The 22262-nt window shown below is 39.9% G+C and overlaps 1 protein-coding gene across 13 annotated transcripts in view; it reads left to right on the plus strand.

Annotated features, from left to right (window-relative positions):
- MPPE1 (metallophosphoesterase 1) overlaps positions 1-22262 on the plus strand; it is a 55645-nt gene that overhangs the window by 3435 nt on the left and 29948 nt on the right. For 2 of the 13 annotated variants that reach the window (XM_078435433.2, XM_060613220.2), the window contains exons 2-4: positions 6056-6191; positions 8561-8672; positions 16753-16837. The exons of 5 other annotated variants lie outside the window; for them this stretch is intronic. The gene's annotated coding sequence lies outside the window, so the exon portion shown is untranslated. The remainder of the gene's footprint in view (positions 1-6055; positions 6192-8560; positions 8673-16752; positions 16838-22262) is intronic. 6 more of the 13 variants (XM_078435434.2, XM_060613222.2, XM_078435435.2 and 3 more) reach the window with 4 other exon arrangements.

Genomic DNA, 22262 nt, shown 5'->3' on the forward strand with positions numbered 1-22262 from the left:
GAAGGCAGTAGGTGCTGGCAGGACAGCTTATTCACTGGAAATTAGTCACTGACCTGAACATTCCAAACTCTTGTTTCTTTGGAAACGTATGAGGGCAGACATTTAAGAAGACTTAATTAATAAGTTTCTGTTTTCTGTCCCAGATTTTGGAGATGACTCCAAGGATAACATATTATGTTCCCTACCTTCCCAAAAAAGGGTTACCTCATCCCCAGGGATGCAAATGTTTTCAGTTCTACTGTTTGCTTGCTCACAAAAAAAATGCATAGCCCCGAGCTGAAAGTGTGAGCAGGAACACTGTATTTATTTGTAAGAAACTAGCGAAGCAGCAGAATTTCTATGTTGGCTGATCTCAACAATCTCTAATCAACATCCCCTTTCTCGAGGTTTCCTTCAGAATTGATTTATCTTCAATTTGTTATGGGAAAGCCTTCTCCATTATAAACTCTTCACCAATTAATACAAATATTTTCAGATATCCTAATTCTTGGTACTTTGTTGTCCTTTGGCACTTAATCTAAAACTCTGTCTTGAAAGAATTCTTAAGTTTTCAGAGTCCAAAATGATATGAATGGAACAATATTATTTGTGAGGTCAATGAGTGTTTTTAAACAGTTTAACCTGAGAAATAAAATTAAAAGCCTCCAGATTTTGTCTTCCCTACTTAGTGTCTCTTGGAATCCTGCTGAATGATCTCTTTCCTAACCCAACCCCTCACCTGGTTAGGATCTGCTGTTTGAAACATAATGTGAAGAGGAAACTTATTTTAACACTGTAGGGATCTGGGAAGTCTCATCACAGTAGAGGGCAGCTTGCGCCACCTGCTGGGGACATTAATAGTCCTTGTATCCTAGGCATGAGTCTAATTAGTTCACAACCTGACCACTTTTAGTATTTCTGACTGACGATTATTTGCCCTGAGACCCTTTGTCTTTATGTTTCAGAGAAAAGCAAAGAGACAAAATAAATTACCCTAGAGACAAAATAAATTTAAACCAAAATCTATAGCGTTATCCCAGCCAACATCTGCTCCTACCCCAAAGGATGTCCTAAGGAGTGGCTCAGATAATAGGCAGAGCTGAGAAATAGCTAATTTCTTTAGGGTGATCACAGTGGTGTGTGTGTGTGTGTGTGTGTGTGTGTGTGTGTGTGCGCGCATGCGCATCGTCCCACCAAACTGATGTCCTTCCCTCCCTCTCTTCCTTCCTTCCTTTCTTTTTTCATCTTTGTGTTTCTTCTATTTCTTTCCCTCTTTCCTTCCTTTGACCCACTCTCATTCATTCCCCCTCTTCCTCCTCCTTCTCCATATTCTTTCCCTTTTCATCTCCCTTCCTCTCTTTCTCTCTTTCTCTAATGAACAAAACAATTTTTTGAGAATCTGATATGCATCCAGAACAAAAACTGTGAGCGAAATAGCTCTAGGTATATTCTTTTGTTGGCTAACTTCCCAAGTTTCAGACTCCTGCAGAATTCTGTGCTGTGAGCTGAGGAAACACAAGGAGCCGAATACTCAGTGTTCATGTGGTTCTTGGGTGCTGGGCTCAGAGTACCCCGTCACTAGCCAGTCTGTTGGGGCCTCTGCTCCCTAAAGAGCCAGAAAGAGTGCAATCAGAGACCTGGGCCTCGAGGTTCCAACTTGGCCCTCACACTTGTCAGTATCAGTTGTTTCTTTGAGCACTATCTAGCCTGCAGCAGTGTTGAGTCCCCGAACTCTCTACCGTCTGCTGGATTCCTGCCCCCTCACCCCGCCCTTTCCCCCACACCTGTACTCCTCTCTGTCCCCCACCCTTGTACTGGGAGCACCCCTACTCTATGATGGTCTGGACCACTGGTCTTCTCAGCTTGGTCTTCCCTGCTCCTACTCTTGAGCCTTAGCCAGACCCCACCCAACCACCCAAGGATAGCCTTCATTAGCTCTGTGCTCCTCAAGGAAGAGTTTAACAATGAACTGACTCTCCATGAATACCAGACCCACTGCTTTCTTTGCTTAGTTACAACTGGTTGCTATTCCAAACTCAATCTAGCTGATCCAACGGTGAGTACCTTAAATCCTTATTTTCTTCCTGATGTGATGGCAGTTTCTATACTGATGACTCTAGTAGGTTTTACTTGCAGGAATTTAAGAAAATTACTTTATCTAATCTGAATTGGAAACCCAGTGAACTAATTTCATAATCTCTGGGTCTGTTTCTTTATCAGAATGGGTTAGAATGCATCATAGGAGGTGATGAGTCTTAGGGTCACAAGTAAGACTTACTGTACTTTGTGCTCTCAGAGCAGTCTAAAAGTTACATTACTTTTTCTTTTTACTGTTATTGAATATAGGGGGAGAGTGATTGTGTCTACTCTTGACAGGTGTTTGAGATAATTAATATTTGAACATATCTACATGAGCATAAAAAGTAGTCTCCTTTGTCTTATATTTCTTTTGTAAAGTTATGAAAATAATTTTAAAACTGTGTTGACTATTACGTCTTCAGAGAAAATTGGTCAGATTTCTTTGAAGGTCTGCACTTTATTCTGTCCTAGCTTTTGAAATGATACCTACTATCGTGTGAGCCAAAGCAGGCAGTTTTGATCCTTTCTTACGTGAAGGTATAGATGGCACCAGAGCTGAAGTCCATCACGGTTGATTTAAACAATTATAAATAATTACCAAAGCAAATGAAATAAGCTAAAGTTTTAAAAGTGTCACAACACAATCAAGTACTTTCTTATGGACTGGTGAGGGCAATAGTCAAACCATAAAGAATCTTGGAGGTTTTCAAATTATCTAGTGGAATTTCTTTGTTGACATATTCAATAATATACATTGAAGTGAAGGCTGGGTAGCATTTTAGTGAAAAATCAGAAGTCTCAGCCCTCACTCTGACTGGCTAGTGACCTTGGATAGGTTACTTAACCTTTCTACGTTTTAGTTTCCATGATTGTCAAAAAAAAAAAAAAGTGATAATAACAGGGTTCATCTCACGGGATTATGGGTCTCACTTAATTGTCTTAAACGAGTTATTAGTGTTTAGTATGGGGCAAGGTGTATAGTAAGTGCTCAATAAATGTCACTTAATGAAGCAAATTAGTTTCACATTCCTTTCGGTAATATGTTACTGTGGTAGTCAGCCTCCTGATATTCATGCCCTTGTAGAGTCCTCACCCATATCGTACCAGAGTTAGTCTGTGTGACCAATAGAACATGGCAGAAGTCAGTGTGTTACTTCTGTGATCGGGCTATAAAAGGCTATGGCTTTCACCATCTTGGGCTCGCCTCATTTGGGGGGAGACATTCAGGTTGCTGACAGTTTGGCTACTGGCAAGGAACTGGGGTATTTGGCCAATAGCCAGGGGGAACTGGACGCTGCCATCAAATATGTGAGTGAGCTTGGAAATGGATTCTCTAGCCCCCCATGATGGCAGCCCCAGCTGGTGGCTTAACGGCAACCTCATGAGAGACCCTTGCCCCAGATCCCCAGAGCCTAAAATAGTGGTGCATGTCACAGCTGATGGTGTCTTAGATTTCAAGAAATATTCTCATTTGTCTAAATCACATCAAAGTCACATGGTCAATCTCCCCCCCCCCCCCCCCGCCCCCTGAACCATACTTCTTAAACTGCTACAATCTTCATTTTTAGAAAAAAATGAGTGTATATCTAAAATGGAGATGCCTAGGCACATTTGCCATCTGGAGGGATTTTGGCAATTACTGACCAACTGTGAAACCAACTTATCATTGTGCGATTTTTTACATTGGAAGTGTTGTAAGGGATGTTGATTATGGTGAAGAGGAGGTGATGGCTTAGAAACCTGTAAAAGTGTTCTGGGAAGGCACGGAGAAAAAGGCTGCTGATTATGGGCCCACAGGATAAAGTCTCATCCACAAGTCACTGGTAGGTTGGCCACTGATATCATGGGATAGAATGAAGCCTGTGGGCAGGGTGTCTCTCTCTCTGTGCTCCCTCCCCACATCCCATATCCACATCAGCTAGTGTTGGACGTAGTGTGAGGTGAGGTGAGGGAGGGAGGAAGGAGGTAAGGAATATAAATGAGGTGCTTCCAAATTTCTCCATGGTAACAAGAAGGTAGTTTGTCAGCAGGGAAAATTTGGATCCCTAGAATTAGACTTTTAGGTGTTTGTTTAAAACTAATGCAGATCACCAACATGCTCATAACGCATTTACTAGTTCATCAGAAAACCCACGTACTAATTGTAGGGTATGATCCAACAGAACTGTCACGAGCTCCATATTTGTTACATAATTATTATTTCTGCTTTGACAATGCCCTGCAGACTTTTCCCTCTCTATTTTCTCTCCATCACCCTAATGTAGTGCTTTGGCTTCAGCCTTTTGGCTGACCCTCCATCCAAGCACCATAATGTTGGCACATCAAGGTTCCTAAAGCACTATCGTTTAGTGCTTGCAAACTGCAATAGATGCTGTGGTTAGTGGAATGACGCCCCTTCCTCCGCCAAAGATGTTCACATTCTTATCCCTAGACTCTGTGTATATGTGACCTTACATGGCAAAAGGGAATTACAATTGTAGATGCAATTAAAGTTGCTGTGGTAAGATAAGAAAGATATTTGGTCTCTGTCCCCACTTCCTGAAACAGTGCTCTTACAACTCTTAGAATTCCTAAGTGAGGAGGTGTTCCAAGGAGGTGACTCTTGCTACCCCAGATAGCATCAGGGTAAGAGCCAGTTGCCAGAAAAGTCAAGAGTTGAATCTAGTTGAATCTAGTCAAGAGTTAGAATCTTGGAATTTTCAGCCTCATCTCCCCAACCTTTGGGGAGGAGGGGAGGACTAGAGATTGAGATTGTTGCCAAAGGCCACAATCATGCTTACATAGTAAAACTTCATAAAAATCTAAGGAGATTCCAAGTTGGCAAACACATCCATGTGCTGGGAGGGTGGCACATCTCATCTCCACAGGGATAGAGGCTCCTGCACTTGGGGTACTTCTGGTTCTTGCCTTATGTGCCTCTTTATTTGGCTGTCTTTGTATCCTTTAAAATTTAGTAGCAAGGATAGCAGTTTCCTGAGTTCTTGGAGTCATTGTATATGTAGGGTTGTATTGTGGGAACCCCTGATTTAAAATTGTTTTTAGTGTTTATTCATTTTTGACAGAGAGAGAGCACACAAGTGGGGAAGGGGCAGAGAGACACAGAATCTGAAGCAGGCTTCAGGCTCTGAACTGTCATCTCAGAACCAGAAGTGGGGCTTGAACCCATGAACCATGAGATCATGACCTGAGCTGAAGTTGGATGCTTAACTGACTGAGCCACCCAGGCACCCTGGGGGAACCTCTGACTTTGTAGCCAAGTCGAAGAGAAGTGAGGCTAACCTGGGCACCCGATACTTGCAACTGGTATCTGAAATGAGGGCAGTCTTGTGGGACCAATCTTTAAACCTGTGGAGTCTGATGCTAACTATGGATAGTTAGTGTCAGAATTGAACTGAGTTGTAAGACACTTAGTTGGTGTTAGAAAATTGGAGCAGTAGCGTTTGGAAAGATGCTACATGTTTGGTGTTAGGAGGAAAAAAGATCCTCAGTTTTTGATCAGTTGACCTTGAAAAGGGGAAATTATCCTGGATTATCCATGTGAGCCCAGTAAAATCACATAAAATCCCTAAAAGTAGAAGAGGGAGGTGGAAGAGGAAGTCAGAATAGTGTCATGGGAAAAGGATTAGATCCATCATTGATGGCTTTGAAGATGGAAGAAGTGACCATGAGCCAAAGAATATGGATGGCCTCTCAATGCTATAAAAGGCAAGGAAATGGATTCTCCCCTAGAGCCTCCAGAAAACTCAGTCTTGCCAACATCTTGATTTTAGCCCAATGAGACTCATGTAGGACTTATAACCTACAGAAGTGTAAGATAATAAGTCTGCTTTTCAAGCCACTGTATTTGTTGATAATTTGTTGCAGCAGTAATAGGAAACTAATACAGATACCATTTCAATCTTGGTCTTATGTTACATTAGACAATACCCTACTTCCTCTATCTTATCCAAAGTCTACCTACCTTAACACTTAAATTTCTTTTTGTCTTTCTTTCCAGAGTTAACATTTCTCGAGCATGTATTTACAATTGATGTTCATTATCCTTGGATCCTGTATTTCTGAATTTGCCTACTTCCTAAAATTTATCTGTAACCCCCAAGATCATTCACAGATACATGCAAGTGACAAAAAAGGTAAATTTCCCAATACATGTATTTCCAGTTGAGGTCACACAAGGCCCTCTCTGTGGCCTTGTTTCAGCTCTCACGCTGTGAATAAGAATCCTTTCGGAGTCTATTTAGTGGCCTGTGTTTTGCATCTTTGTGCTTTTTGTTGGCTGTCTTGTTTACAACAGGCCCCAAGTGTAATGCTGAAATGTGGTCCAGTGTTCCTAAGCTTAGCAAGAAGGTGTGATATGCCTTATAGAGAAAGTGCCTGTGTTAGATAAGCTTCATTTAGGAGATGCTGAGGGTGCTGTAGGCTGTGTCCTAAAGGATAATAAATCAGCAACATGTATTAAAGAAGGTGTCTTTAAACAGAAACACACATCACACAAGGTTCTGCCTTGATTTGCTAATGAAAATGTTGTGACCAGTGGCGTGCAGGAACCTAACCTAACATTTCCTTTAAGAACAACGGCTCAGTATTCACTAATTCAGTGAATGCCTCAAAGAAAGAGAAATTATTGCATTCACTCATACAAGCTAACACATTATTTTTTTAAAGCAGTCTCTACCCCCAATGTGGGGCTCAAACCTACCACCCCAAGATCAAGAGTCTGATGCTCTACTGATTGAGCCAGCCAGGTGCCCCAGACTAACACATTGTTGATACATAAAAACTACTTAATAACTGCGATTGATTCTGGGGGGAAAAGCAGAGAAGATCATTTTTTTTTTTTTTGTGATGAAGTTATGTGGTGTGTTTTGTGGTTTGTTTGGCATATAGTGATTTTTATTTGTTGTATACAAATATCTCCCCATGCCTGGCTTAACTAAGGCTAAGAATGAAGTGCTCACAAACATGTCACTGTTCCCTAATAACTTTTTGGTTTATGTAGGATGTATTTGTGTGAATAAAACTAGAACGTGTCTATATTAAAAGATCAAGGGCTCAACCTTCTCATTTTGGGTGGGGAGAATATTTCCTCTCATTTAGCTCAATAATTGTCAGCTTTTTATTTTTAGTATTATTATTATTTAAAATGTTTATTTGTTTTTGTGTGTGTGCGAGAGAGAGAGAGAGAGAGAGAGAGAGAGAGCGCAGGGGAGGAGGAGAGAGAGAGGGGGACAGAGGATCTAAAGTAGGCTCTGCACTGACAGCAGAGAGCCTGACCTGGGGCGTGACCCCATGAACCACAAGATCATAACCTGAGCTAAAGTGGGATGCTCAACCAACTGAGCCACTGGCCATAAAGCCAATTTTCAGTTTTTTAATCATATAACCTTAAAGGGATTTTGAAAAACTGTACCCCCTCACCCACATTAAATAGTCTTCGAATAATTTCTTTATAAGTTTAAATAGTTGCTAATCTGATGCAATTGTCAACACATTTAAATGAAACTGTTACATCTGTCTTTTAAATATGTCCAAGGAAATATAAGTGTCATTGTGATTTATACCCACCTATATACATTTAAAAAAATGAACACGCTTATTTATTTATTTATAAATTTTATTTATTTACTTTTTAATTTTTCCTTTTATTTTAATTTTTTTTTAAATTTACATCAAAATTAGCATATAGTGCAACAATGATTTCAGGAGTAGATTTCTTTTTTTTTTTTATTTTTTTTAAATGTTTTATCTATTTTTGAGACAGAGAGAGACAGAGCATGAATGGGCGAAGGTCAGAGAGAGAGGGAGACACAGAATCTGAAGCAGGCTCCAGGCTCTGAGCTGTCAGCACAGAGCCTGATGCGGGGCTTGAACTCACGGACCATGAGATCATGACCCGAGCCGAAATCAGACGTTTAACCAACTGAGCCACCCAGGCGCCCCCAGGAGTAGATTTCTTAGTGCCCCATACCCCATACCCATTCCCTCTCCCACAACCCCTCCCATAACCCTCAGTTTGTTCTCCATATTTATGAGTCTCTTATGTTTTGTCCCCTTCCCTGTTTTTATATCGTTTTTGTTTCCCTTTCCTTATGTTCATCTGTTTTGTCTTTTAAAGTCCTAATATGAATGAAGTCATATGATATTTGTCTTTCTCTGACTCACTAGTTTCACTTAGCACAATACCCTCCAGTTCCATCCATGTAGTTGCAAATGGCAAGAATCCATTCTTTTTGATTTCCGTGTAATACTCCATTGTGTGTGTGTGTGTGTGTGTGTGTGTGTGTGTATCCCACATCTTCTTTATCCATTCATCCATCGATGGACATTTGGGCTCCTTTGCATACTTTGGCTATTGTTGATAGTGCTGCTATAAACATTGGGGTGCATGTGCCCCTTTGAAACAGCACACCTCTATCCCTTGGATAAATACATAATAGCAATTGCTGGGTCGTAGGGTAGTTCTATTTTCAATTTTTTGAGGAACCTCCATACTGTTTTCCAGAGTGGCTGCACCAGTTTGCATTCCCACGAGCAGTGCAAAAGAGATCCTCTTTCTCCGCATCCTGGCCAACATCTGTTATTGCCTGAGTTGTTAATGCTACCCATTCTGACAGGTATGAGGTGGTATATCATTATGGTTTTGATTTGTATTTGCCTGATGATGAGTGATGTGGAGCATTTTTTCATGTTGGCCATCTGGATGTCTTCTTTGGAGAAGTGTCTGTTCATGCCTTTTGCCCATTTCTTCACTGGATCATTTGTTTTTTGGGTGTTGAGTTTGATAAGTTCTTTATAGATTTTGGATCCTAACCCTTTATCTGATATGTCGTTTGCAAATATCTTCTCCCATTCTGTCGGTTGCCTTTTAGTTTTGCTGATTGTTTCCTTCACTGTGCAGAAGCTTTTAATTTTGATGAGGTCCCAGTAGTTCATTTTTGCTTTTGTTATCTCTTTTTTTTAATGTTTATTTATTTTTGACACAGAGAAAGAGAGACAGAGCCAGAGTGGGGGAGGGGCAGAGAGAGAGGGAGACCCAGAATCTGAAACAGGCTCCAGGCTCCGAGCTGTCAGCACAGAGCCCAACATGGGGCTTGAACTCATGGACAGAGAGATCATGACCTGAGCCAAAGTCAGACGCTCAACCGACTGAGCCACCCAGGCGCCCCTAACATGCTCTTTTTAAAGTCAGAAATCTTACATTTTCTTCTCCTCTTGAAATAATATTTCTATTACATGCACTTGTTTTTGAAAGTCTTTTATTGATTTCTACATGAAGATATGTATATAAATGAAAATTCAATCTTTAGAAAGTCTCCTCTAACCATTAGGCTTTAGGTGTTTAATCATCTCTTTCCAGTAATCCAGAGTGAGGTTGATGAGAAATGGTTTGTATCCTTAAGGAGAATGCATTTTTCTTGGGAAGGCAAGACTCACATGTAGAAAACAGTAAGATGACTGTTGAGCAGTGCTTGCAGAGTTGATGCATGGACTTTTAGGAAGAGGGCAGCCACCAGGAGTTGGAGTACCTGGGCCACCAAGCTGGAGTCGCTTGGGTACAGAAAGGACATTTTCAAATCTGTATCAGGATAAGTTGCTTTTTTTTTTTTTTTTTTTCTGAGTGAAATATCCAAGTTCATCTTAATAATTAATTCAAGATGAATTATTTTAAGATGGCCCAATTAAATTCTGTTTAAGGCATTGTGCTAATTTCTGGGGATACAGCAGTGAATAAAGGATTTAAGATACTCCTACAGCCTGTTCTTTTTCCTAGTGGTGACATTGGGGACAAGAATATCCCTAGAAAGAGATCATCACTAAAGGGGGAACAGGCAGAGAAAAATGACAGGAACAGCAAACAGTATAAGAAGCTAATATTAAAAAATAAAAAGGTAATTACTTACTGGAATTAGTAATATATTTTTCTTCTGATTCATTTACCATAGTTGAAAATGCATTCTCTTTTCTTCTGAAACTGGCTGGGTCTACATATGAAAAGTAACTGAACCATGACATGACCTATAAACTAATTAAATTGTTTCAATTACTCTGGATTGCCACAGGGATTGGCGATGATTAACACAGTATCAAAGGCTAGTTTATGTGTCATAATGCAATCTGAGGTCTCTTTCGTATAAAACCCAAGATTTATTTTTATTTTTATTTTTTTTATTTTTTGTTTCCAATATATGAAATTTATTGTCAAATTGGTAAAACCCAAGATTTAAAGCTTTTTAAAAACTTTTCTTTCTTTCTTTCTTTCTTTCTTTCTTTCTTTCTTTCTTTCTTTCTTTCTTTCTTTCTTTGAGAGAGTGAGAGAGAGAGAGAGAGAGAGAGAGAGTGAAAGCGAGCCCAATGTGGGGCTCCATCTCATGAACTGTGAGATCATGGCCTGGGCCAAAATCAAGAGTTGGATGCTTAACCGACTGAGCCACCCAGGTGCCCCATCTAACATTTTATATCTAGTAAAGGGTTTAATCCTCACAACAATATTATGAAGTAGATAGTGGTATCATTCCCACTTTACAGATCCAGAACAAGGGATTAAGGAACTTGTCCAAGACCACACAGTTAATGAGCAGTAGAGTTGGGCCTTAGGTCCAGGAGGTTAGTCCCACAGTTGAAATGCCTAACTACTGCACTAAACATAAGGTTGCATAGAGTCATGGCGACATATCCGGTTATATCCAGTTCCAAGTCATCGGATGGCACCCATTCCAGGCCATTTCAAGAACTTTGTAAGCTCCAGGCTTGTTTCAAATTAAAAATCCCATTGCATTATATTAAACATTAAAATGCTTCCACACCCATATTAAAAACTATATATGTATTTGTAATGTTGCTGTAATACATTTGGAAGGATTTCAAAAAGAGCACTTTTGCTCTTGAAATTACTTAATCTTGAATAATATTCAGTCTATACTTGACCGATTTCTTGACAATCTTTGGGCACACTCAGGGATTTGATCAAAGCGAGAAAAAATGTTTTTATGAGCAATAACGTTTTTATGAAAACTCAAGTTTCCAATGAATAAATTGGATACATTTTATAGTGTTAATGAAACACATTAACTCCAATTTCACAGTTTTCCTTTCTGTATTTTAGAATTAAAAGTTATTATAAAATAAAACCCAGGCACAGGAAACCACACAGACCAAATGTGTGGGCTATGAATTATTATAAAGCAAACACTCTTGAAACCACCACTCAGGTCAAGAAGTACAACTTTTCCAGACACCCCAGAACCCCCTACCCAGTTGCTGTTCTCAGTCACATCACTCTGCCCCCCAAAATAACCATTATCTTGACTTTCATAATAATCACTTTCCTATGTGTCTTTGTCGTTTTACTACCCACATAGACAATGTAGTTTGGTCTTGTCCATTTTTTATAGGTCTTTTGAGCTTCTTTTAATTTATTTTTAAGTTATTTTGTTTTTATTTATTTATTTTTGAGAGAGAGATAGAGAAATAGAGGGATAGAGAGAATCCCAAGCAGGCTCTTTGCTGTCAGCACAGATCTTAACACTATGAGGTCATCCCCTGGGCTGAAACCAAGAGTTGGACGCTTAACTGACTAAGCCACCCAGGTGGGTTTTTTTTTTGTTTGTTTTTTGGGTTTTTTTTGGTGTTTATTTAAATTCCAGTGAGTTAACACAGTGCAATATTAGTTTCAGGTTTACAGTTTCGTGATTCAACACTTATATATGACCCCTGGTTTTCGTCATAGTTTCTTTTAATTTAAAAGCTCCATTTGTGGGGCACTTGGGTGGCTCAGTCGGTTGAGTGTCTGAATTTGGCTCAGGTCATGATTTCACGGTTCGTGGGTTCAAGCCCCACGTTGGTCTCTGTGCTGACAGCTCAGAGCCTGTAGCCTGCTTCAGATTCTGTGTCCCCCTATCTCTCTGCCCCTCCTCGCTCATGCTCTGTCTCTGTCTCTCTCTCTCAAAAGTGAATCAAGATTAAAAAATTTTTCTTTCAAGCTCCATTTGCCATCCTCTCCTTTCCTTACAATCTATTTGTTGAAGGCCCGTAGAGTTTGTCCTGTAGAATTTCCCACAGCCTGGATTTTGCTGGTAGCACACTCACACCCAGTTTAACATGTTCCTTTTTCCTCAGTATGCCATGCACGTTGTCACCTTGATCAGAAGCTTGATCGGCTTCTTCGCCTTGGCAAGAACAGAAGATGGTGTGTTCTTTCCTCAGGCAGAAGAGACCTAATGCCTGATGTGTAATGCTAGAACTTGTCACTTCTCAGTGATATTAATTCAACAGGAGTTACAAAGTAGACATAATCTAATTATATCCTGTCTTTTTCATCTATTCACTTGGAGTACTTCCATAAAACATTTCGAGATCAACTCTTTACTAACCCAGTGTACAGTTCATATAAGAAAACCAGGGTACATTTTAATTCTTTCTCTTTATTTGTTTGCTGTGTTGATTATATTTTCATGGTGCAGTTCAAAAATTAGTTTCTTATTTTATTATCTATTTTCAAGAAATGTTTATTTACTTTGAAAGAGCTTGAATGGGGGAGGGGCAGAGAGAGAGAGACAGAGAGACAGAGAGACAGAGAGAATCCTAAGCAGACTCCTCTGTCAGCATGGAGCCCAATGTGAGGCTCAAATTCACAAACCTGGAGATCATGGCCTGAGCCTAAATCAAGACTCACATGCTTAACTGACTGAGCCACCTAGGTGCCCCCCAAATTAATTTTTTAAAACAATATTAATATGAACTCATGGATTTCAAGGTATCTCATGGGTTTTAACTCATTGTAATTGTTATCTTTGTTGAGGTTCAGATATCCTGATCTTTGACCTGAGCCTTTTCAAGTTGCCTTTAAGTCTTTTAGATATCACCCTAGTAATCTTGGATAGACCTTTTTGTTTACTTTGTAACCCCTGTTGACAAAGCAGGAAAGAACATCCAATGAAATAAAGACAGTGTCTTCAGCAAGTGGTTCTGGGAAAACTGGACAGCCACATGTGGAAAAATGAACCTGGACCACTTTCTTACAACATACACAAAAATGAACTCAAAAGGGATAAAAGACTTAAATGTAAGACAGGAAGCTATCAAAATCCTCGAGGAAAAAGCAGGCAAAAACCTCTTTGACCTTGGCCTCAGCAACTTCTAACTCAACACGTCTCTGGAGACAAGGGAGACAAAAGCAAAAATGAACTACTGGGACCTCATCAAAATTAAAAGCTTCTGTACACCAAAGGAAATAATCAGCAAAACTAAAAGGCAACCAACAGAATGGGAGAAGATATTTGCAAACGACATATCAGATAAAGGGTTAGGATCCAAAATCTATAAAGAACTTATCAAACTCAACACCCAAAAAACAAATGATCCAGTGAAGAAATGGGCAAAAGGCATGAACAGACACTTCTCCAAAGAAGACATCCAGATGGCCAACCGACACATGAAAAAATGCTCCACATCACTCATCATCAGGCAAATACAAATCAAAACCACAATGATATACCACCTCATACCTGTCAGAATGGGTAGCATTAACAACTCAGGCAATAACAGATGTTGGCCAGGATGCGGAGAAAGAGGATCTCTTTTGAACTGCTGGTGGGAATGCAAACTGGTGCAGCCACTCTGGAAAACAGTATGGAGGTTCCTCAAAAACCTAAAATTAGAACTACCCTACAACCCAGCAATTGCACTACTAGGTATTTATCCAAGGGATACAGGTGTGCTGTTTCAAAGGGATACATGCACCCCAATGTGTATAGCAGTGCTATCAACAATAGCCAAAGTATGGAAAGAGCCCAAATGTCCATCGATGGATGAATGGATAAAGAAGATGTGGTATATATATATACTATTACTCGGCAATCAAAAAGAATGAAATCTTGCCATTTGCAACTACATGGATGGAATAGAGGGTATCATGCTAAGAGAAAGTAGTCAGAGAAAGACAAATATCATATGACTTCATTCATATGAGGACTTTAAGACCCAGAACAGACCCAGAACAGATGAACATAAGGGAAGGGAAGCAAAAATAATGTAAAAACAGGGAGGGGAACAAAACATAAGAGACTCATAAATATGGAGAACAAACAGAGGGTTACAGGAGGGGGTGTGGGAGGGGGGATGGACTAAATGGGTAAGGGGCATCAAGGAATCTACCCCTGAAATCATTGTCACTCTATATGCTAACTAATTTGGATGTAAATTAAAAAAATTAAAAAAAACCAGAATGTAAGCATACTAAATAAATAAATAAATAAATAAATAAAATGAATTAGGAAAAAAATAATATTTTCACATTTTATCTTATTTAGAAATGATCTAAATACTCAACAAATATCTATCATTTAACTTAACCTAGTATAACTCTAAGGTTTTAAGTTACCAGAAAGATTTTGGAAGTTATTTTCAAGCAGACATATTATAAAACGGAAGTATTGTTGAAGGATTCATTTATAAACTTTTATACCACTTACATCTATTTAATTCATATGTTCCTAATGATTATTTTTGGACTGCTCATGAAAATCGTATGAGACATTAGTAAGCTAGCCATCATCTTAAGTAATTTTGGTGTTGTTGACAAATTGTGTAACATATGCTTGTTTGGCAAGTATCAAAAGTCACAGAAGTAAAAAAAAAAAAAAAAAAAAATGAGGTTAGACTGGGAGAGAGCCAAAGCATAAGGACACTCTTAAAAACTGAGAACAAACTGAAGGTTGATGGGGGGTGGGAGGGAGGGGAGGGGAGGTGATGGGTATTGAAGAGGGCATCTTTTGGGATGAGCACTGGGTGTTGTATGGAAACCAATTTGTCAATAAATTTCATATATTAAAAAAAAAAGTCACAGAAGTAAAGAACCCAAAATTTAAACATATGACTTCCTTTTTTTTTATTGCTGTGTTTGACATACATCAGACAATTAATTTGCTCTATTTTTTATTCTTAGGATAAATTGTAATTTTATGATCTTGTTAAAAGATGAAGTGAGGCATATTAAAAATTTTGAGAGTTTATTTGATATGGAAGCAACCTGTGTCCATCAATAGATGAATGGATAAAGTAGATGTGGCATATATTTACGATGGGATATTATTCAGCTGTGAAAAAAAAGAATGAGATCTTGCCATTTGCAACGACATGGATAGACCCAGGGGGTATTACGCTAAGTGAAAGAAGTCAGACAGAGAAAGACAGATACTGTATGATTTCACTTATATGTAGAATCTAGAAAACAAACAAACAAAAAATCCAGAAACAGATCCGTAAATACAGAGAACAAACTGATGGTTGCCAGAGGGAAGGGGGTGGAGCAGGGGTAGCATGGTTGAAGGGGTGTGGGAGGGACTGGCTTCCAGGTATGGAATGAATAAGTAATGGGAATGAAAGGTACAGCACAGGGAATATAGCCAATGGTAGTATAATATATTGTCTGGCGAAAGATGGCAGCTCCACTCGCAGTGAGTATAGCATAATGTATATAGAGTTGTTGAATCACTATGTTGTACACCTGAACCTATTGTAATGTTGTGTGATGACTCCACCTCAACAAAAAAAAGAAAAGAGTTTATTTGAGCAAAAGTCTATTCAGATGGGGCAGCATCAAACTGGAAGGGGTTAGAAGGCACTCTATGGACAGGAGCCTGGGGAAAGACTCAGAGAAGGTGTGGAAACCAAGTCAGAAAATCACTGATTGTTTACAGCATAAAGTCTAGTTGGCTGTTGGTGCTTGGTTGTCCTTAGATTTCAAATTCACAACCTTGAGCTATTTATAGACCTTGGTTTTAGTTTGCTTAGGTGAGCTGCCAAGAGCATTAGAGTCACTTCAGTGTGATGGGCTCCTTGTTTAATGAATTCAACAATCTTAAATATCTAGTAGAAATAACTTAAGCTTATTTGAGTAGTAAACCCAAGTAGAATATAAACACATGCCTCCATTATCCTAAATGCTGACGACTCTGAAGACATGCCTGTTTTTATTAAACCAGTAATATTAAATTAGCCCCATTTTCCAAAGATGATTCCAGTTCACGTGAACTTAAAAGGTACTTGGATTAGTTCCAATTTTTCTGAAAGTTTTAGCAATATCTAATTGGTGTAAGTGCTTGTGTTTTTCTAAGCCAATTAAAATAGATCTCTTATATGGGATTTTAGATTAATTCTGGCAATACCCTCTGGAGGGAGAAAATGCCACATACATGCATCGTACATACATAGACACAAACATGCAGACAGACACAAGAATCTTAAAGCTTGCATCCTAAAATTTTAGCCATGAGTCAGGCCAACATAGCATTCAAACCCCACAGGTTTATATAAAATGGCTGGATCCAAACTGTGTTTCTGGCAGGTGGAACAGGTTTAGGCTACCTGCTCAATGAAGCCTACCAATATTTGGGGGGAAGACTTTCATTTGCCCTGATATGTAATGATAGTGGCTGTGGACTGAATTTTGGGCAAGAGCTCTTTTGGAAACACCAACAGATTGAGGATTTTAAAAGCTCATCTGAGTGGATAAAATATCTAGTTCATTTTTGGGAAGTTAGAGTAAGGAGCCCTTCAGTTGAGGGACCAACAGTTACCTCCTTGGAAGTTTCCATTTAAGAGAGGTTTCTTGGCTTCTTGAAACAACAGTTCCTATCATCAGAGGTTTGGGGCAACTGATACTTAGAAAGTTCCCCCCTTTTGTTTTTTTCTTAGGTGCAGAACAGTTCTATTTCCAATGTCCTGACCTTTCACAGTATCTGCAAGAGTCTTCAGATGAACAAGGGAGATGTGGGAATTGGTAAGAAGGATGTCTGGGCTTTGGATTACTTCTAGGGTGTCACTTTCTGTCTTTGTAAAGATTCGATTAGTAAGATGGGGTCAGTTGTTTTTAATTCCTCAAAGAATTCGGTCACCTCAATGATAATATCAAGGGGGTGACTCTCATCCAACTACATTGTTTTGAATTTGTTTATTTCAGAAAGATTTCTGACTAAGATGAAAATCTGAGGATTCCCAAATTCCAGATTTATAGCTATGTGCCTTTGGGATGTTTTTAAGTCATTCCACAAAGGCTAGAGTTTGTTTTCTTTTCCTCTGAGTACATAGTTCCATTTTAGCCCAGTTATTCATAGGTGAGGAGGCCTTAAAAACAGCTCCTCTTGGGCCCTGAATGCTGGCCTCCAATTGGGCAACTTCTGACCACAGACTCTTAAAAAATCCTTTCAAATATATTATTATCAGGTTTGGTGAAGACAAACGTTGAATTTTCCTGGCAGTATTGACCCTCCCACTTTGTTTCTTTCCAAAGGTATACCTATTACAAATATGACTCAAAACCAAAGTCAATAATTATGCCTCTTTATAGCCTAACCAGGGACCCAAGAGGATTTCCAAAGTGGGTGCAAAAGACGCAGCTACCATGATCTAGAGCTACTCCCAAAGGCAGCCAGAAGAAAGAAAGACTTGGGGCGCTTGGGTGGCTCAGTTGGTTACGTTTCCGACTTCGGCTCAGGTCATGATCTCACGTGGGGTTCATGGGTTTGAGCCCCACGTCGGGCTCGTGCTGACAGCTCAGAGCCTGGAGACTGCTTCGGATTCTGTGTCTCCCTCTCTCTCTGCCCCTCCCCTGCTCATGCTCTGTCTCTCTCAAAAATAAATAAACATTTTAAAAAATTAAAAAAGAAAGAAAGAAAGACTTAAGTGAGCTTCCTGATCTCTGGCAATAGTCAGTAGGATATCAGCAACAGTGGAGTGCAGCCCACATCTCTGTATGGTCAACTACAAGTTCTTGGGGTTCCCCAACCTGAAGGTTGGCTGTTTGCAGATGCAGGTCTGACAGCCTGACACGAAATGGACAATAAGGAAAGCAATGGCTGTCCTTGGGAGAGCAAGGATCAATAACCAAAGAGTTCTCAAAACCAAGAGTCACCCAAGAGTAATACCCAAAGAACTGGTTCTTCCAAGTGTTTCCTCCTGCAAATCCAAATATAGATAAAGAGAGGCTCTTGCTGTCCTCATTTGATCAGAAATCTGTGAGGCTGACTTGGTATGAATTTTTACTTTTTGCCAGCTTTGTCAGACATCCTGAGTTCTCAGCTACAACCTCTAAAATGATTGAGGTGTCCCACCTGTCCTTTGTGATAGTCAAAACTCTAGTGGAGTAAAAAAAAAACAAAAACAAAAACAAAAAACAAAAAAAAGAAAAAAACCAAAAACCGAAAAACCAAAAAACAACCATCTTTTCCTCTATTCTCTGAGGTTCGGTGAGTGGGGCCTGTGATTTAAAGCTATGAGACAGAGTAACAGGAAAAGTTTATTTTGCAGGCACACAGCGCCTTCTCAGAAAAGAAGTAAAAACTTGGAGAAGCAGTTAGGCCTGGGGCTTGTATGTCATTTTAAAAAAGGATGATAATTGTGGGGTGGATGCTAGACAAAGCAAACTGGGGATTTGGTAAATTGTGGGAAGGTGACTAGGAGAAGTATATATTAGTAAGATTTGTTGGGCAGTCTCAGGTGACTTGTTTTCCAGTACAGGAGAAGGGGACGTCTTTAAAAATGGAAATTTCCATTATGAATGGAAGTGAAAGGTATGCCCTGCTTTTAGTCAGATGGGGTGTGGTGGTGTAGACTCTTGCCGTGTTTGTTGTTTCTCAGTGCCTTCAAGGTAAAAATAATCATTATGCCAAAGTGGCATGTTCTGGTCTCCTTCACAAGTTTCCATAGCGAAGAGGTTGGGGCAGGTTTCCCCAAATGTATCCCTTTCGCCTGTGGACTATCTTGGGCTGAAGGTGATGGAGACCCTGTGGGCTCAAGAGAAACTTTTGCTCCTCCCTTAACTATGTAGAAGAATCTCAATTGGGGCTCTTTCCAAGAATAAGAATTCTTACCAGAGATAAACTTTATCTGAGTGACCCACGTGTATGGTGAGGCAAAGACATGTGAATTGCATGCCTTCCCTCTGAAGTCCCAGACCCTTACCGCTTTCTTCTTAGTTCAGGATGACATATATACCTCATTTGGAATTTCCATGTCTGTGTGGATTCCCGGAACATACGGCATTAAGTTTGACTTTCTTCTGTTAACCTGTCTCATGTCAATTTGATTCTTAGTCCAGCTAGAGAGACCTTGAAGGGGGCAGGATATTCTTCCTCCCTGACAGTGGGGTACACACCCCCAGCATGGCTGATTCCAAGTGATGTTACCAGTGTGATGTCACTGCTTGTGGATTTGGGAACAGCGCACATGGCTTCAGCATACCCCTGTCTGTATCTCCTTTCTTCCATGCCAAGAGTCCTGGTGTAAGGGGCACAGGGCCTAATAGATTAGAATATCCCACAATTATTAAGTTGCCTTATCCCCTGTTATACATGCAAAACTGTTAGAGTAACACCATAAATACCATTGTTAGCAATACGCTTACTGAAAACAGCAATTTGTTTTTGCATTGTGCTCTCCATTCTTCTATTAAAAAAAAAAAAGTTGTTCTACATCTATTTTGTCAGGGTGCATAGCTATTACATACCATACTCTCTCTTTTAACCAGAACTTGGTCTGAGTTCAAAAGGAACTGTATCTCCGATGTTCACCATCAATGCTTTTACATCAATGTCTCTCCTCGTCCCTTCAATTGTCCAAAGCTTGTTTTCTGGAAGAAATCATGGGAACTCAATTCTCTGAATTCTTGCATGTTGATAACAGTTGTCTATGACTCTAACACTTGAAATTCCATTTTGCTGCATATAAAAATCCTTGGTCACATTTTCTTTCCTCATGAAATCAGAGTAGGTATACTCTGTTTTCTCCTGTCAAAGTCGGACGATAATTTTGTCAGGGAGCAAGAACTCCTGTCCCCTTCAAGGTCTTTCTAGCTGGACTAAGAATCAAATTGACATGGGGCAGACCCACAGGGGAGAATCAAATGTAACAGTGTACTTAACGGGGAATCCACAGAAACACGGAGATTCCAAAGACACTCAGAATGAGGCGTGCATGTGTCCCTCAAGGGGGTAGGGGTCCGGGACTTCACGGGAAGACATACAATCCTCAGGAATAATGAAAAAGAGTAAATGCTTGGTAAATAAATGTTTGCTGAGCCACTCGGACACATGGGACATAGAGGACTTTGGTCAACAGGTCTTGCTAGGCTCCTTCTTGTCAACCACACCTGGTAGTATAATGTGGTGATCTGTGGTGATAGCTCCCTTCCCAGAACAGGTCCTCGAATTCTTTTTAGGCACTTGTGGGGGAAGTAAAGAGCTTTTTTTTATGTATCTGCTGGGTTTTGATTGCTTTTTCGACTCACAATAATCTTCGTGCCAAAGTAGCCCATCTTGGGGTGGCCTGCCCTAGTTCCTACAATATCAATATTTTTCCCTCATAAATCACTTTTTGCCTAGATGCCCAAATATATTTTCTTAGCATTTTTGTTTAAAAATCTCATCATCTTACTGGAATGTGTCTTAATGCTGAACATTCTGAATTAATATTCTCAGGTACATAGGGAGTGCTTTCAATATGCTTCGAATATGTGCATTTTTTATTTCAGAAAAACCTTCTTGAATTACAGGTTTTAGAATTGTTCTCTGCTATTACTTTTCATCTTTAGGGACTCCTGTTATCTGTAAGATATTCTTGCCTGTCCTCCATATCTGTCATATTCTTTGAAGCTCATTTTACCTTTCCTCCATTTCTTTTTGATTCTAAGATCATTGTTGATTTCCTTTCATGGTCCTTTTAGTTTCTATTTCTTCATTTTTCTTCTCTTATTTCCAATTCTTTCCTGAGTTGTTACTTCCTTTCTGAGTTTCCCTAGTCCTGATTTAGTCTTCCTTCATTCTCGTGATGCCGTTAGCTTGTTTTGAAATCAGAGGCTCTGGCTCGGGTGTGTTTCGTGGGCATGTCTTTGTGGCTTTTGTTGTCTGTAGGGATGTTACTCTACTTCTTGCCCAATTTTCTTCTGATGATAACTTTGATAGTTTTCAACCATGATTCTTTAAAAAAATTTTTTTTAAGTTTATCTATTTTGAGAGAGAGAGGACAAGTGGGGTAGGAGCAGAGAGAGAGGGGAGAGAGAGAATCCCAAGCAGGCTCCGCACTGTCAGCACAGAGCCCGATGCAGGGCTCGAACTCACAAACGGTGAGATCATGACCTGAGCCTAAATCAAGAGTCCGTCACTTAATGGACTAAGCCACCCAGGCTCCCCAACCATGATTCTTTTCTAATGCACATTCTTACGTGAATTTACTTCTCCTCGGTATCCAAAAGGAGCGCTTTTGCCAGTTCACTTAACAATGCCTTCTGTTTTTCATGAGTATGTTAAAATATGCAAGCTTGCCTACTGAAATTTCTCTTTTCCTTCTTTTCTCTGTCCTTTCTCTTTTCCACATTTCTCTTGTCCTTGTCCTGCAAAATTCTTATTGCATCCTAGGAGTTTCCACCCCATGGAGGGTCTTATCTTTATCCCTGTGGAGAAGGAAGGATTGTTCTAACCCTTCAGGTCTATTCGTGGGCTTCTTGCATTTACTGTTATTGGATGGATGACCTTCCTATTTTTTGATGATGTTCCTTCCATAGGGGAAACTCAATGCTGTTTCAGGTTTCCTCTTTTTTTTTTTTTTTTTAATGTTTATTTATTTTTGAGAGGGAAACAAAGAGGCAGAGAATGAGCAGGGGAGGGACAGAGAGACAGGAAGAGAGAAAATTTGAAGCAGGCTCCAGGCTCTGAACTGTCAGCACAGAGCCCGACGCGGGGCTTGAACTCACGGACCATGAGATCATGACCTGAGCCGAAGTCGGCCGCTTAACCGACACATGGCCGCTTAACCGACACATGGCCGCTTAACCGACTGAGCCATGTATGTATATACATATATATATGTATGTTTTTTGTTTGTTTGTTTGTTTTTTTGAGTAGGCTTCATGCCCAGCACGGAGCCCAACATGGAGCTTGAACTGACTGACGACTCTGAAATCAAGACCCGAGCTGAGATCAAGAGTCAGATGCTTAACTGATTGAGCCACCCAGGTGCCCCTGGATCTTATATTTTTATGGGGCTCTTGTAAATACTGTTAAAAAGAAACCACAAGCCCAAAATGGAGTCACTTGTGCTAGGCCATGTCACCAAACCAGGGCTTAATACCTAATCTAATTGTGGCTGCAACCTTCACCAGAAATGTAGTCTTAACTGAGCAGTCAGGAATTTTGTGGTCAGCATCAATAAGG

This window comes from Panthera onca, chromosome D3, assembly GCF_046562875.1.
Source record: "Panthera onca isolate mPanOnc1 chromosome D3, mPanOnc1 haplotype 2, whole genome shotgun sequence".
NCBI lineage: Eukaryota > Metazoa > Chordata > Mammalia > Carnivora > Felidae > Panthera > Panthera onca.